Raw genomic sequence first — 16511 nt, forward strand, 5'->3', positions numbered from 1 at the left:
GAAGAATCCAGATAAAAAAAGGAGATATCTTGCCTCGTAGATCAGAAATCAAATCCGGAGACAGAACGAAGCAAGGAATACGGTACAAGGAGTAATTTTTGTCGGATCTGAGGGAACAAGGTCTTTGCTATCAGAAAGGTATAATTTCTTACTTTTTATTATTATCTAGGTTTTTTTTAGCAATGTAACTTATTTGAAAATTTAGTAGAGGCCGATTTTGGCTGGGCGGGGTTGGTGTCTAACACCTTCCAACCCCGTAACATGATCCCCGAATTCAGTTTTTTTCTGTTATAGATTAATTTTTTTATCCGTTTAGAGTCATTGATCGGTTCCTAGACCGTAATAACTAGGTGGCGACTCCCAAACCTCAAGGGTCAAAAGCGGATCCGCGCACCCGCCGGATCGAGGGCGCTTTCAACTAGGTGGCGACTCCCAAACCTCAATAGTCAAAAGCGGATCCGTGCACCCTGCGGATTGAGGGCACTTTCAATACCTTAGGATATATTAAACTGGGGCATCAGTACCGTCTGATCAAGTGACTCTGAAAGGTATATCGATGCACCCAGGCTGGAGCGACCTGAACCTTTGACCTATTCTAAGCCACACAGTCACATGTCCCGTTTGCCAATATAGTACTAGTACCTGGTCGGTTCCCTCGTGGGATGCCAAACTATTTATGAAAGCTACAACTCTTGACTCGTACCCATAGGTATATATCAAAGATGATCCAAGTACATCAGTTGTACTTCTCTATCAAAATCAGTGCCTAAACAAGATCTTGCTTCGATGTACTATGGTACTAGGAGGATAGATTACGTCTATTCTAGAAAAAAGGTGATTTAAGAGTGCCTTTGCTCAAGCATCGCGTGCCACCTCTGATCTGAGGATTAAACTGGCTGCTTTTGGCTTCAGAGAAGTAAGTTGAAGTTTTAGATTATCACCTATATGGTATATCAACCAAGTCACCACGTACCGTATAATTGAGTACGCTCGAGAGGTATATAGGTACACTTGGGCAAGAATGGCTAGATAAATTGCATTGCACATAGTAATCCTAGAGTCTAGAATTATTCCTATAGGTCACGACTCGAACTTATCGTGAGTGTTCCCGGGTTGCTCTGTTTAATCCAACCAACAGGTAAGTGGGTGGACTGATTCAGACTGTTCAAACTAAACCCTCTATATCGATCCAACCCAATCGATGAAATGTACTAATCAATTTGAACCAATTAAACCAGTTGGCCCAATTGACAAATGGATCAAACTGATCAATGCCAAATCAGTTGGACTAATTGGTTACACTTTTAAAGATCTAGACCACTTTATATAGAAAGATTCGATCTTAAGATCAAATTAATTTGTCTGATCAAAGGTTCAATCCCAAATCAGGGGTAGATTCGTGTCTAACCTTTCTTACTTTCTTGGTTACCATAGACTTATAGTGCATTTGGATTCGATATTTCTCACTGGACTTAGGTTATTTTATATCAAAACTTTAATCATGTGGTTAAGAGTCAAACCTTTATAGTCAATGGTTGACCTTGGTTTACTTCCAATCAGGTGATAATTGATCCCAAACGTTCTAAACCTCCATCTGTACCACTTTGGGTCCGTGAAAAAAGTCGTTTTTCTAGAGTACCATTGCCAAGTAGTCAGTCTTTGCCACCAAAAGAAACTAGTACCATGGATGAAGCTGCGCTCCGTCAGATTTTAAAATCTTTTTAAGCACAGATTATTGCTTTAGTCTAAACACAAATTAAATCCCTGAAAATTGAAAAGGGAAAATATAAAGCTATAGAACCTCAGGATGTGTTTGATCTTGTCGAAAACCAAGAAGATTATCAATTACCTATTGACCCTCTTAGCTCATCGAATAACTCAGGTTGAAATTGCTTTGAAGAATATTAAAGACCCCGTCGATCTTACTCTTGGATTAGGGGCAATGACCTTGTTTCCTATGGTCCGTCTGCTAGAGAAATTTACAATGCCAGATATGGAGAAGTTTGACAATATTGGATACCCTAGGACTCACTTAAAAGTATATGTCGGCATAATGCAATCTCAGGACCTGGGTGAAGAACAGATGAATTAATTTTTTCAACAAACTCTTACAGGTTTTGCTCTACGTTGGTTAATGTCATTGGACTCATCTCGGGTAAGAACATGGCATGAATTGATGAAAGAGTTTATTGGTTGGTATTCATTCAACACGGATATTGAACTCACAAGAAGAGACCTAGCAACTACTAAACAAAAATCCAGGGAAACTTTTACTGAGTTCATTGTTTGATAGAGAGCTAAAGTCGCTCAATTGTGGGACCGACCTCAAGAGAAGGAACAAGTCAAGATAATTCTCAGGAATCTCACTCCAAATTATGCCAAGTACTTGATGCCTCAGTACCTTCCCACTTTTCAATCTCTCTTTGAAGCTGAAAATCAAGTTGAGGATGCCTACTTTTTAGAAATTTTTGGTAACCTATCTGATTCAAAACCCAAACATTTCAAACATAATCTCAATTATTTACAAGTGGCCAACACCTCCTTCGCACTATCTCCTCAAGCTACTCAGCCTTCACAAGTAAAGTCTAGGAGACAATTTGCCAACTTGGAATGTCCCTTAGTGTTGCTTATCAAAAATTGATGAAAAGGATATTGCTGACACCTTTACAACCCAAGCCTTTGCCTAATCCTCTTCCTCCAAACATGGATAATGGACAATTCTGTGAATCCCATCAGATGCTTGGTCATGTTCTTGACATGTGTATTACTCTCCGTCATGCTATCCAAGACTTGATTGAACAAGGAAATGTTACCATACCCACTCCTACCGCACCCACTGTTAAGATTAACCCTTTGCCTATTTTTCAAAATCAACCCCCTCCTACTCTAAACCTAATATCCATATCCAAATCCGAATCAGTTGACCCAGTTTCCTTCATTCACCCAATTGGTTTTAACAATGCATTCGCTCCAAGCCAGAATGAACTCAATTACCCTAAGACAATGACAGAACTAAAGAACATAAAGATTATTGAAGCAACGGGTTGTCTAGCATATGATAGACTTGAATCGGATATGAAGAAATAGTAAAAGCAAGCAAGTTCAAGTCATCCATTGAAGATGACCGAAGTGGCATAAACCCAAGAATTGTGTCCCTCCATTCAGAATGATGTTGTCTTTTTTTTAAGTCTTCTTAGTTTTTTTTTAGCTTCAGTTGCATCAGTCTTTGAGTTCAGTTAATCATTGTTAATTTTAGGCTTTAGTTAGGTATGTCAGTCTATGTTCTTTTTTATTTTAATAAATAAAGAAGCTTTTGATTATCCTGTGTGCAATAATGATGTGAATATAAAATCTAACATGAGAAAAGACTTAAAGCTCACTAATCAAATTTCATAAATATTGAAATTAAAGAGTACACTCAAGAAGTGCAAATTGGTGGTACATTATCCTCAGGAGAACATGAGAGGATAGTAAACTTACTTGAGAAATTCAACAATGTTTCTTGTATGGTCTCATAAGGATATATGGATGGATTGCATAAAAATATAGATCAAGACATAAAGTCAAGAGTGATTTCAAAATCAAAGATTATTAGTAAAAAATGATATAGTTGAAAGCATCGACAAAGACGCTAAGACTTACAAGTGGATCTACCCTGTTTCTCACTCAAAAGAAGAGAGTTTTCATTCATAAGAGAATACAAGATTTTCTCGAAGTTTTAGAAGAGTTGAATAGTCAGAAAACTCAATCATACTCGATTTCACAAAAGAAGACTAAAAAATATTCATTCTCAAAAGAAGACCTTACTCAACAGAGCAATCCAGATATCGAATTCTTAAAACTTTGACCAAGTCGAGCAGCATTCATCAAAAGAGGCCTCCTTTGGTCGAACCATTTCTCTGTCTTACCAAAAAAAAAAGAAACTTTCTTTAGCCCCTCGCAGTCTTTAAAAAAAATAAATAGCCTCTTCTTTCTAAATCACGCTGACCAACTTTGGGAGGGAATCTTAGTATGAACTACGTTTTTACTTAATCTCAAAAGAAAAAGAAATATTTGGGATACGTAGGCAACCTGAGAAGTTACTTCAGGCCCGGTCACGCAAAAAATAAGTGTATTTTATGAAGAAAAGTGTCATTTAAAAGGAAAATCCCCTATTGAAAGGTTCAAAAGGAAAGAATACCAAACTAAGGGTATTAGAAAAAAGAATTAAAAGAATTAGTAAAAAGAATAGAATGCCAAACTAGGGGCATCTAGAAAAAATCAAAAGAAAAGGGAGAATATCAAACTAGGGGCATTTTGGGAAGTTGAGCCTTATATCTTTTCTTTCTAAACCATATCCTAAGCCTACTTATTAAGTCCTCCTGAATGCTAATTGACTCGGTTAAGGTACAGGGAACCAAGAAGTTGTCGAGTTGGTTATTCAAGATCATCAAGAAAAAAAAAGAAGCCCGCTAAGTTGAAAATCTTAAAAGATGACTTAGGCAAAATTTAGGGTATAACCATAAAAAAGAAAGTCTGCTAGGTTGAAAACCTGAAAAGACGACCTAGGCAAAAATCAAGGCATCATCAGAAAAAGAAAAATAAAGTAAGCTAGATTAAAAATCTGAAGAGACAATCTAGGCAAAAATTAGGGCATCATCAAATGGGAGGAAATGTCCCATCAAGAAGAAAAATTCAGAAGGAAGTTTGTGCAGAAACTAGAAAATGCAAAACCATTCAAGTCACAATAATCATTTTTCAGCCAAGAGCTCACATCCGACGAAGACAATGTTGAAGTTAAAAAAATTAGAAGTCATCTTAAACATTGTAGGATTTTCAAATGTATGTTTACTTGTTCAAGTATTCGCTAATGGAAGATGTAGAATCATCAACCACTTTGAAGAGAGAGATCTTCTATTCTAATATTTATCAAGATTTTTTAAGTCCAGCTCAAGCATTTTTCAAAAGAAATTCGAAAGAAAATGATCAATCCTTTATTGCACATATGATAACCTTAAGAGTCTTAAATTTAAGGGAATGTCAGTTCTTCTATCTGTCATACATCAAAGTCCATATTTTTCAAGCGTAATCCATTCCATCAGTCTCTTAGTCAAGTTCCAGTTAAAGCCAACCTTGAAACTAGGGGCATTTTTTGAAAGTCATTTAATTCCAAAATTTTATTCTTAATTACATGATAAAAAGAAAAATCTTATTTAAAAGTCCGATGAAGTCCAATGATAATTATGAATCCAGATGCATGATAAGCCAATAAAGGCCCGATCTTTCAAACTTTGAGTTCAATTTTAAATCATAGAATGAATTAATAGGATTGTTTAAGTTCCCCTATAAATATAAGCCCGAGAAACGGGGCTTAGTAAGTTCGAGTTCGAGAAACGAGACTCCAACTTTTTTTGAATCATAAAATGAATTAATAGGATTGTTTAAGTTCCTATAAATTTAAGCCCGAGAAACGTGACTTAGTAAGTTCGAGTCCAAGAAACGAGATTCTAATTTTTTGAATCATAGAATGAGTAGGTTTTTTGAAGTGCCTACAAACCTAAGCTCGAGTCTGAGAAATGAGACTCCAACTTGTTGAATCATAGAATGAGTAGGCTTTTTGAAGTGCCTATAAACCTAAGTTCGAGTCTGAGAAATGAGACTCCAACTTTTTGAATCATAGAATGAGTAGACTTTTTGAAGTGCCTACAAACCTAAGTGCAAGTCCGAGAAATGAGACTCTAACTTTTTGAATCATAGAATGAATAGGTTTTTTGAAGTGCTTACAAGCCTAGGTTTGAGTCCGAGAAACGAGACTCCAACTTTTTGAATCATTGAATGAATAGATTTTTTAAAGTACCTATAAACCTTAGTTCAAGTCTGAGAAATGAGATTCCAATTTTAATTGGATTATTTAAGTTCCTGTAAACTTTAGTTAGAGTCTGAGAAACGAGACTTTAGTTTTGTTTGAATCATATTGAATTAACAAGATTGTTTAAGTTTTTTAGCCTGAGAAGCGTGGCTACAATAGGTTCGAGTCCGATAAATGAGACTCAAACTTTTTCGAACTCTAAAAAAGAATTTCAAATAGGATTTAACGAAGTTCCTACAATGTTATGACTCCAATTACCTCATTATTCAACCTTGCCATGATTGTTTTCGTTGCATAAGCACATTTCAATTTTGAATCATTATTGTCAGTGAGAGAAGATCTCTAGGACCTGACACATTTTTACTCAGTAATCATCACACCATTGCACACATGTGCAGTTTTGCATTAGTCAAGGAGAATTTTTTAAAATTCAAGGATCTAACACTGTCAGTGAGAGTTCTCGCTCGATGACCTGACAACCTTTTAGTTCGGGGAGAGTTTTACGCTCAAGGATCCAAACACCTTGACAAATTATTAAATCAAGTTGCAAAATGAACTGTCACTAGCGTTGACATTCAGATATCGCACTATCTATTAAAATAGATTTGCTATCTAGTTTGCTTCAACCCTCTGCCAAAGAGGGGCATCTGTAGACACCCCATTTTTGCACTTGCCTGATTAATCAACTCGTCAACCTGATCGCAACGGTTCCCAATGATGGATGTTTATTCCAATGCTTTATTTTGTTACCAGATATGTTTCAGAAATCCGGATGAGGTATCTCGAACTGACAAAACTATAGAAACTACGCTACGCTAGGAAATATGACCCCAGAAACATAGAAATCATCATCTTGCAAATAAAAAGAAACTTTATAATAAAAATCACCAAAAAATGATCAAATTATAAAAATACCCTAATATCAAAATAACCCTAGAGCCTACATTACGCTTAGAAAAATCCTTTCAAACACATAAAACAGCAAATCGAAATCAAATAAATCATTTCGCAAATTTTCACAAAATTTGACAAAATTATGAAAATGCCCCTCATAAAGTTCACGACCATTTCGCACAAGAAAAACTTCTTAAATGATACAAACTAATATTTCCATTGAATTCATTATGAAAAAGCAATTCTAAAATATCCTAGAACATCAAAAATCTACTTGAAACACAGAAGTTCTCTTTAGGGGCAAAATGGTAATTTTTCAATTAAAAAATTTTAAAATTTTAAAATTAATAAATAAAATATTAAATAATGTACAGTGAAACACTAACAAAATTAATTTAAAATTTTGAACCAAAAAAATCAATCAATCAGGCTCTTAGGCAAAATTGTTGATGGTTGCTCGGATATTTATTAAAGGACCCTCCATCTAGGGCCCCAAAAAATTAAAGATATAATAAAGAGGGGTTCTCCAAAAAAAAATTAAAGTCAATCAAGTAAGACTAAAGTCAATTAAGGAAGACTAAAAGTCAAGATCTTAAAGTCAATCAAGTAAGACTAAAATTAAGATATTAAAGTCAACCAAGTAAGACTAAAGTCAAAATCTTAAAGTCAATCAAATAAGAATAAAAGTCAAAATCCTAATTAATAGAATTCTAATTAAATAATAACTCTATTTAATAGAATTCTAACTAAATAATAACTCTCTCTAAAAGAATTATAATTAAACATTAACTCTATTTAAAAGACACTTAAAAAAATTTATAAATAGGGGTCCCTACACCCTATTTTCGTATACAAGAAAAACCTTAATAGAAGTAGGTTAAAAAGCTTCCCTAACCTCCTATAAACCCTAATTTTGAAGTCCTAACTCCTTACTTAATACCCACACTTCAATTTTAGCTTGAAAAATACTTAAAAGCCCTTAAAAATCACCTAGAAATCTATAAACAAATCCGAAGAATCCAGATCTAAGAAAGAGATACCTTGTCTCGAAGATCAGAAATCAGATCCAGTGACAAAATGAAATGAGGAGTACTATACAAGGAGTTACTCTATCAGATCTGAAGGAACAAGATCGTTGTCTTTATAAAGGTATACAAATTTCTTATTTTTTTATTATTACTTAGTCTTTTAGTAATGTAGTTTATTTGGGAGTTAGTAGAAACCGGCGTTTGTCGGACGAGGTTGGTGCCTAACACCTTCCAACTCATAATTTGATTCCCGAACTCAATTATTTTTTAAGTAGATTAGTTGTTTTTATCCGTTGAGAGTCGATATTCAGTTCCTAGACCGTAATAACTAGGTGGCGACTCTCAAACCTCAAAAGTCAAAAGCGGATCCGCGTATCCCGCGGATTGATGGTGCTTTCAGGTACTTGGATTACTAGTAAAACGATACAACACACCTACTACGTGTGCAATGTTAGGTCTTGTGCAATGTTTACCATACATAAGACTCCCAATAACACTGACATATTCTAATTGAACTTTAGCACGTGTAAAACCCTGAGTTTTTAATTCGTATCTCGAGAAAAAATAAATAATAGAATGTTGTGAAAATCTAGAAAGTGGGACTTAGGAATAAAATTTTAGGATATTTCTGATCATTTTTAATGGAATCTGACCTCACCATTGGATTTAAAATGATCAAAAAACATACTTTAGCCTATAAGCACCTTTAAGTGTGAGTTCGAATAGAAAAATTACAAAATCCTCAATTATCGAGTCGGACCAGACTAAAATAGTGATTTTTTGTTAGAGCAAGAATTATTAAGATTCGATTATATCATTGGGTTCGTAACGTAATAAAAAATTATTGAACAGAGACTATTTATTTGTCATTTTTGGAGATCAAGAAGTCGAATTATCATCAAAAACGAAAATGATGTCAATTTTAGGTGTCACCTCCAGTCAAAAATGTAAATTTTTGTTAGAGATAAAGTTTGTAGAAATTGACCATACCATTAGATTCAGAATGAAAAATTAGATAAAATAGAGTATTCATTTGTCAGTTTTGGAGTCTGGATGGTCAACTTATCGTCGATCAAAACAATAGGCAAAATATCGATTTCGTCCCAAATTTTATATAAATAAAATTTTTAAATTTTTTTTTGTTCTTTGTCTTCTCCAACCCGTCCAAACCAGCCAACCCTTTTTTAAAAAAAATTTCATTTTTTTCTTCGATTTGCAACCTCGGATTCGTCGTAAACCACTCACCGTTGACTTCTACAGTAGAAGGGAGAAAGGTCCGCAGCCTTGACATCTACAAAACCCACCCAAGATCCTTTTGTTTCATTTTCTCTTTCACCCCGTATCGTCAAAATCAGCCATATATATATACGGGAGTTTCAAAACTTCGACCTCGAATTTTACCTATTTCGAGGTCAAACCGTCTTCCGCTGTAGAAGGGAGAAAGGACGACGACATCAAGATCTTCAAAACCACCAGGTCAGATTCAAACATCAGTCGTTTTGATATTCGATCTATCTCGATTTTTGCACCGATCTCCTCGATATCCGTGCACATGTTTCAATTCCGTCGTCTAGAGATAATAAAGAACTCTCAATTTCTATTAGTAATCGTAAGTTGTGAAAATTACATTTAAGATTTTATAAAAAGAATTGTGGTGAATTTTCAAAAATATAGAATTCAATTAATTATTTCAAATTCACTTCAAAACTTGTATGTTTGATATGTTTAACTATATTTTATAACAAATTATACGTGGGTAGGATATTTCAACGGGTCATTTCCTTCAATTGGGTTCTATGCATCGCTCGAACCCCGTTTTGATCTAAGTTTTGTACTTTTTCAATGTTATTGATGAAAATGAATTTCATAATTGAAAAAATGATTTAATATTCAATGAACTCAAATTGAGTTGATAAATATCAAAAAATGGATATTTTATTTGAAAGATTGGAAACGGTAAAAATCAAAAAAAGGAAAAAATGGAATGAAATGATAAAATATCAGAGTCACACCTGAGGGGTGATATCTGCATTTTATATTGTTGTGTTGTGTGTAGGTTGGTGAATGGATATCCAGGGATAATGTTACTGGTTGCATGTTTATTTATTTTTTATTAGCGTGAGGCACTGTTTACTTTTTCGTTCTGTTATTTATTTTAGGCCGTGTGGCCACACTTGCATGGTAGGAAACTGGATATCCATTCTCAACCTTGTATTGTTAATTTCTCTTTTGTTTTCAAATGAAAATAATATATATATATATATGTAGCTATTTTGTGAGCTGTTAAAGAGTCTGTGAATGCCTAAAGGGATAGTGCATTATATCATCCAGAGTGGTTTACTATCCTGGGATGTGCAGTAGGGACTACCAAGCTCATACGTGGTATGGGACACATATGAAAGTGGAGTTACAACTGGAATCCGAGTTATTCCTTTCTATCTTTACCAGTGAACTTGTAATGTAAAGGTGGTCGTATACGAATGGTTAGTATATTTGGGAATCACATGCACGCCTGATAGACATAAATGAAGATGATTAGTCAGTGATCATTAACAATCTATAGTAGTCGAACGTTCTGACACATCAAAAAGAGACCCATTGCTTACGGTAACGTCAAACGGCTATCCTAAGCTGGATAAATAGTCCTATAAGTGTGGTAAATAGTGACCATCCACAAAATCAGGAACTAATACTTTATTATAAAACATCATGTTCCGACTGGGAACGATCCAGTTGTGAATCCCAACTCTCTAATTCTACTACTCCACCATTGTGTATTATGTATCTGTTGTCTTATTTTAACATATAAAATGAAATGTATGTTTAATGTGTTCATTTGATTAATTAGATTTATATAAGAAAAGAAAATGTTATAGTGAGTACTTCTGATCGATGTAATGTGAGTTTTAAAATGTTTAGTTACTCATCCCTGGCTATATGTACCAGTTAATCATAGTGCTTTTGTAAAATTTTACAGATTTTAAAATGATTTAGTATGCTTATTCGTTTATGTTAGAAGATATTAGTGGCAGAAATTGTGTTATTCCTTACTAGGTAATTATTTTTACTCACCTTTTCTTTTTCCATTTTTTTTAGTTTCAGATCGAAAGATTGACGAGGTAGGTGTAGAAAATGAGTGAGAATCATCTGGTGGGTCAGATAGACAGTCAGAGTTCGTCACTTAGTGAGTATTGGGGTTATAGCCCCTAATGGTGTCGATTGTCCAAAAGTAATAGAGTTTGTTATGAGCTTTAGGACTTTTGTTAGAGTAAGAAATTTGTGTATAATCCCGTGTATAAATTTCTTCTTCCGTACTCTAATTTATCATATATTATTAGACATATATAGACTTCCGCTAGTATTATATTTTATTTTGTTTATATGCATGATTGTATATTGTTTATCATGTGCAGGTTGAACGCCTTGGAATGCCAACATAAACAGAAGAGAACATGCCGAAATTTCAAGGTGCCACCTTGTAGCTCGAGATCTGACATAGGGATTTGTGTTAGCTTTGGACGGGATGCCATAGAGGGTATCAGACCTTCTTTGCCTTCTCCTTTGCCTTTCATCTTTCTATCCTCAGTGTCGGCTCTAACTCTTCCTTTGCATTCTCTTTTCACAATTGCTTTCCAATAGAGGAATTTATTATTCTCGTTCTCGTTATGTGATCAATGCCTTTTACAGACAAGGACTCACTTCGAGACTTCGATCGTGGCTCATTTTCACTCCTCGAAACGAAAGCGCTATAAGTAAAGATTATGACTCCGTAGAAGCAGTAGCTACCACCTGTCTATGCCCTCATCCATCCTAAAGAGAGAAGGTCTACAATCAAGACATACCCTTCTTATAAGGTAAGGTCCATTTGTTTATACGAGCAATTTTTAGACGAGAAGAAAAAAAAAACACACACACGCGTGGTCGGTTAAATATTGACTCTTCATAAGCGAGTCACAAAATGCCCTTGGTTATATGGTAAACTATGCATTGAGTAGTAAAATTCATGCGATTAGGGGTAAAACATAATAGATGGTGTAATAGGTGAGAGAATTAAAGATAAAAAATAGAGAAGATGTGAAAGGACTGTTGTTGATAGACATTGGTAGGGAAGTAATGCAAGTTGAATTGATTGTTACCGTAGGGTTATACTGTAGACACCCCATTTTTGCACTTGCCTGATTAATCAACTCGTCAACCCGATCGCAACGGTTCCCAATGATGGATGCTTATTCCAATGTTTTATTTTGTTACCAGATATGTTTTAAAAATTCGGATGAGGTATCTCGAACTGATAAAACTGTAGAAACCACGCTACGCTAGGAAAATATGACCCTAGAAACATAGAAATTATCATTTTGTAGACAAAAAGAAGCTTCACGATAAAAATCACTAAAAAATGACTAAATTATCAAAATACCCCTAACCTTAAAACATCCTTAGAGCCTACATTACGCTTAAGAAAATCCTTTCAAACACATAAAACAACAAATCAAAACTAATTAAATCATTTCGTCAATTTTCGTAAAATTTGATAAAATTACGAAAATTCCCCTCATAAAGTTCACGATCATTTCATACAAAAAACTTCATAAATGATAAAAACCAACATTTTTATGAAATTCCTTATGAAAAACCGATTCCAAAACATCCTGGAACATTGAAAAATGACTTAAAACGCAAAACATCTTCTCCGAGGGTAAAACGATAATTTTATAATTTTAATAATTAAAATTTTTAAAATTAATAAATAAAATATTAAATAATGTAAAGTGAAACATTAATAAAATTAATTTAAAAATTTAAACAAAAAAATCGATCAATCAGGCTCTCAGGCAAAATTATTGATGGTTGCCAAGATATTTATTCAAGGACCCCTCCATTTAGGGGCCTAAAAAATTAAAGATATAATAAAGGGGTTCTCCAAAAAATTAAAGTCAATCAAGTAAGATTAAAGTCAATCTTAAACTCAATCAAGTAAGACTAAAAGTCAAGATCTTAAAGTTAATCAAATAAGACTTAAGTCAAGATATTAAAGTCAACCAAGTGAGACTAAAGTCAAAATCTTTAAGTCAATCAAATGAGACTAAAAGTCAAAATCCTAATAGAGTTCTAATTAAATAATAATTCTATTTAATAGAATTCTAACTAAATAATAACTTTTTCTAATAGAATTTTAATAGAATTCTAACTAAATAATAACTCTTTCTAAAAGAATTATAATTAAATAATAATTCTCTCTAAAAGAATTATAATTAAACGTTAACCCTATCTAAAAGGCGGTTAAAAAAATTTATAAATAGGAGCCTCCACAACCTATTTTCGTATCCAACAATAAACCCTAAGAGAAGTAGGTCAAAAAACTTCTCTAGCCTCCCAAAAATCATAATTTTGAAGTCCCAACTCCTTACCTAACACCTATACTTCGATTTTAGCTCGAAAAATACTTAGAAGCCCTTAAAAAACATCCAGAAATTCATAAACAAATCCGGAGAATCCAGATCTAAGAAAGAGATACCTCGCCTCGGAGATCAAAAATCAGATCTGAAGACAGAATGAAACGAAGAGTACTGTACGAGGAGTTACTCTATCAGATCTGAGGGAATGAGAATGTTGTCTTCGGAAATATATAAATTTTTTAATTTTTTTTATTACTTAGGTCTTTTAACAATGTAGTTTATTTGAGAATTAGTAGAGACCAGCGTTTGTCGGGCGGGGTTGGTACCTAACACCTTCCAACCCCGTAATTTGATCCCTGAATTCAGTTATTTTTTAAGTAGATTAGTTATTTTTATTCGTTTAGAGTTGATATTCGATTCCAAGACTGTAATAATTAGGTGGCGACTCCCAAACCTCAAGGGTCAAGCAGATCCGCGCATCCCGCGGTTCGAGGGCACTTTCATATACAAATAATGGATTGGTTGGAGTATGAGTTTGAATTAGAGTGATTAATGAATGAATGTGTTGGATTGACGGAATATGGGAAACATAAGTTTACGAGTTATGAATGAGATTGGCTTGGGACTAAGAATAAATGGTAATCGAAAATAGGTGTTGTTTATTATATATGTCATGTTAGTGGAATCGCGACAAAGCTTGATAAGATACCATTTTGATTTCGAGGACGAAATTTTTATTTTGGGGGGAGAATGTAATACCCTGAGTTTTCATTTGTATCTCGAAGAAAAATAAATAGTGGGATTTTGAGAAAATCTTGAAAGTGGGAGTTAGGGGTAAAATTTTAGGATATTTTTAATCATTTTTAATAGAATCTAACCTCACCATTGGATTTAAAATGATCGAAAAACATACTTTAGCCTATAAGCACGCTTAAGTGCGAGTCCAAATAGAAAAGTTATAAAATCCTCGATTATCGAGTCAAACCAAACTAAAATAGTAACTTTTTGTTAAAGAAAAAATTATTAAGATTTGATTATACCATTGGGTTCATAACAAAAAATTATTGAACAAGGACTATTTATTTTTCATTTTTAGAGATCAAGAAGTCAAATTATCATGAAAAACGAAAATAACATCAATTTTAGGGGTCATCTCAGGCCAAAAATGTAAATTTTTATTAGAGACAAAGTTTGTAGAAATTGACTATACCATTAGATCCAGAATGAAAAATTAGATAAAATAGAGCATTCATTTGTCAGTTTTGGAGTCCGGATGGTCAAGTTAGCGTCGATCAAAACAATAGGTAAAATACCGATTTCGTCCCAAATTTTATATAAATAAAATTTTTAATTTTTTTTTTATTCTTTGCCTTGTCCAACCCATCCAAACTAGCCAACTCATTTAAAAAAAAATCATTTTTTTCTTCGATTTTCAACCTCGGATTCTTCGCAAACCGCTCGCCGTTGACTTCCGTCGTAGAAGAGAAAAAGGTCCGCAGCCTTGACATTTACAAAACCCACCTGTAGACACCTCATTTTTGCACTCGCCTGATTAATCAACTCGTCAATCCGATCACAATGGTTTCTAATGATGGATGTCTATTCCAACGTTTTATTTTGTTACCAGATATGTTTCAGAAATCTAGATAAGGTATCTCGAACTGACAAAACTTTAGAAATCACGTTACGCTAGGAAAATACGACTCTAGAAATATAGAAATCATCATCTTGCAGACCAAAAAGAAGCTTCACGATAAAAATCACTAAAAATGATCAAATTACCAAAATACCCCTAACATCAAAACAACCCTAGAGCCTACGTTATGATTAGGAAAACTCATTCAAACACATAAAATAATAAATCGAAACCAAATAAATCATTTCGCCAATTTTCACAGAATTTAACAAAATTACGAAAATGCCCCTCATAAAGTTCACGACCATTTCATAAAAAAACTTCATAACTGACAAAAACCAATATTCCCATCAAATTCCTTACGAAAAACTGATTCCAAAACATCTTGGAACATTAAAAAATGACTTAAAACGTAAAAAATCCTCTCCGAGGGCAAAACGATAATTTTATAATTTTAATAATTAAAATTTTTAAAATTAATAAGTAAACCATTAAATAATGTAAAGTGAAATATTAATAAAATTAATTTAAAAATTTTAACTTAAAAATCAACCAATCAGGCTTTTAGGCAAAATTATTGATGGTTGCCAGGATATTTATTCAAGGACTCCTTCTTTTGGGGGCCTAAAGAATTAAAGATATAATAAAAGAGGGTTCTCCAAAAATTGAAGTCAATCAAGTAAGACTAAAGTCAATCTTAAAGTCAATCAAGTAAGACTAAAGTCAAGATATTAATAGTCAACCAAGAAAGACTAAAGTCAAAGTATTAAAGTCAATCTCATAAGACTAAAGTCAAAACCCTAAATCAAAACCCTAATTTAAACTACTCAAGTCAATCTCATAAGACTAAAGTCAAAACTCTAATTAAAACTCTAAAAGAAACCCTAATCAAACCCTAATGCTTCTAAAAAAACTTTATAAATAGGAACCTCCACACCCTATTTTCGTATAAAAAAAACCCTAGAAAAAATAGGTGAAGAAGCCTCCACAACCTTCCCAAAACCCTAATTTTGAATCTCCAACTCCTTACCTAACACCCATACTTCGATTTTAGCCTGAAAAACACTTAGAAACCTTTCAAAAACACCCCAAAAATCCATAACAAATTCGAAACATCCAGATCCAAGAAGGAGATACCTTACCTCGGATATCAGAAATCAGATCCGGAGATAAAACGAAGCAAGGAGTACGGTACAAGGAGCAGTTTCACCAGATCTGAGGGAATAAAACCTTTGCATATCGAATGTAATATTTTTATTATTTTTTTTATGTAGGTTTCGTCATTAGCAATGTAGTCTTATTTGGGATAAGTAGAGACCGGCATTGGCCGGATGGGGTTCGTGCCTAACACGTTCCAACCCCGTAATGTGATCCCCGGATTCAGTTTTTTTTTTCTATAGTAGATTAGTTTTTTATCCGTTTTAGACTCAGTTTGGTTCCTAGACCATAATAACTAGGTGGCGACTCCCAAACCTCAAGGGTCAAAAGCGGATCCGCACACACCGCGGATCGAGGGCGCTTTCACCACCCAAGATCCTTTTGTTTCATTTTATCTTTCACCCCAAATCATCATAAATTAGCTGTATATATATACGAGAGTTTTAAAATTTTGACCTCGGATTTCGCCTATTTCGATGTCAAACCGTCTTCCGTCGCAGAAGGGAGAAATGATGACCGCATCAAGATTTTCAAATCACTAGGTCAGATTC

Source organism: Akebia trifoliata, chromosome 7, assembly GCF_017979445.1.
Source record: "Akebia trifoliata isolate Shusen 1 chromosome 7, ASM1797944v1, whole genome shotgun sequence".
NCBI lineage: Eukaryota > Viridiplantae > Streptophyta > Magnoliopsida > Ranunculales > Lardizabalaceae > Akebia > Akebia trifoliata.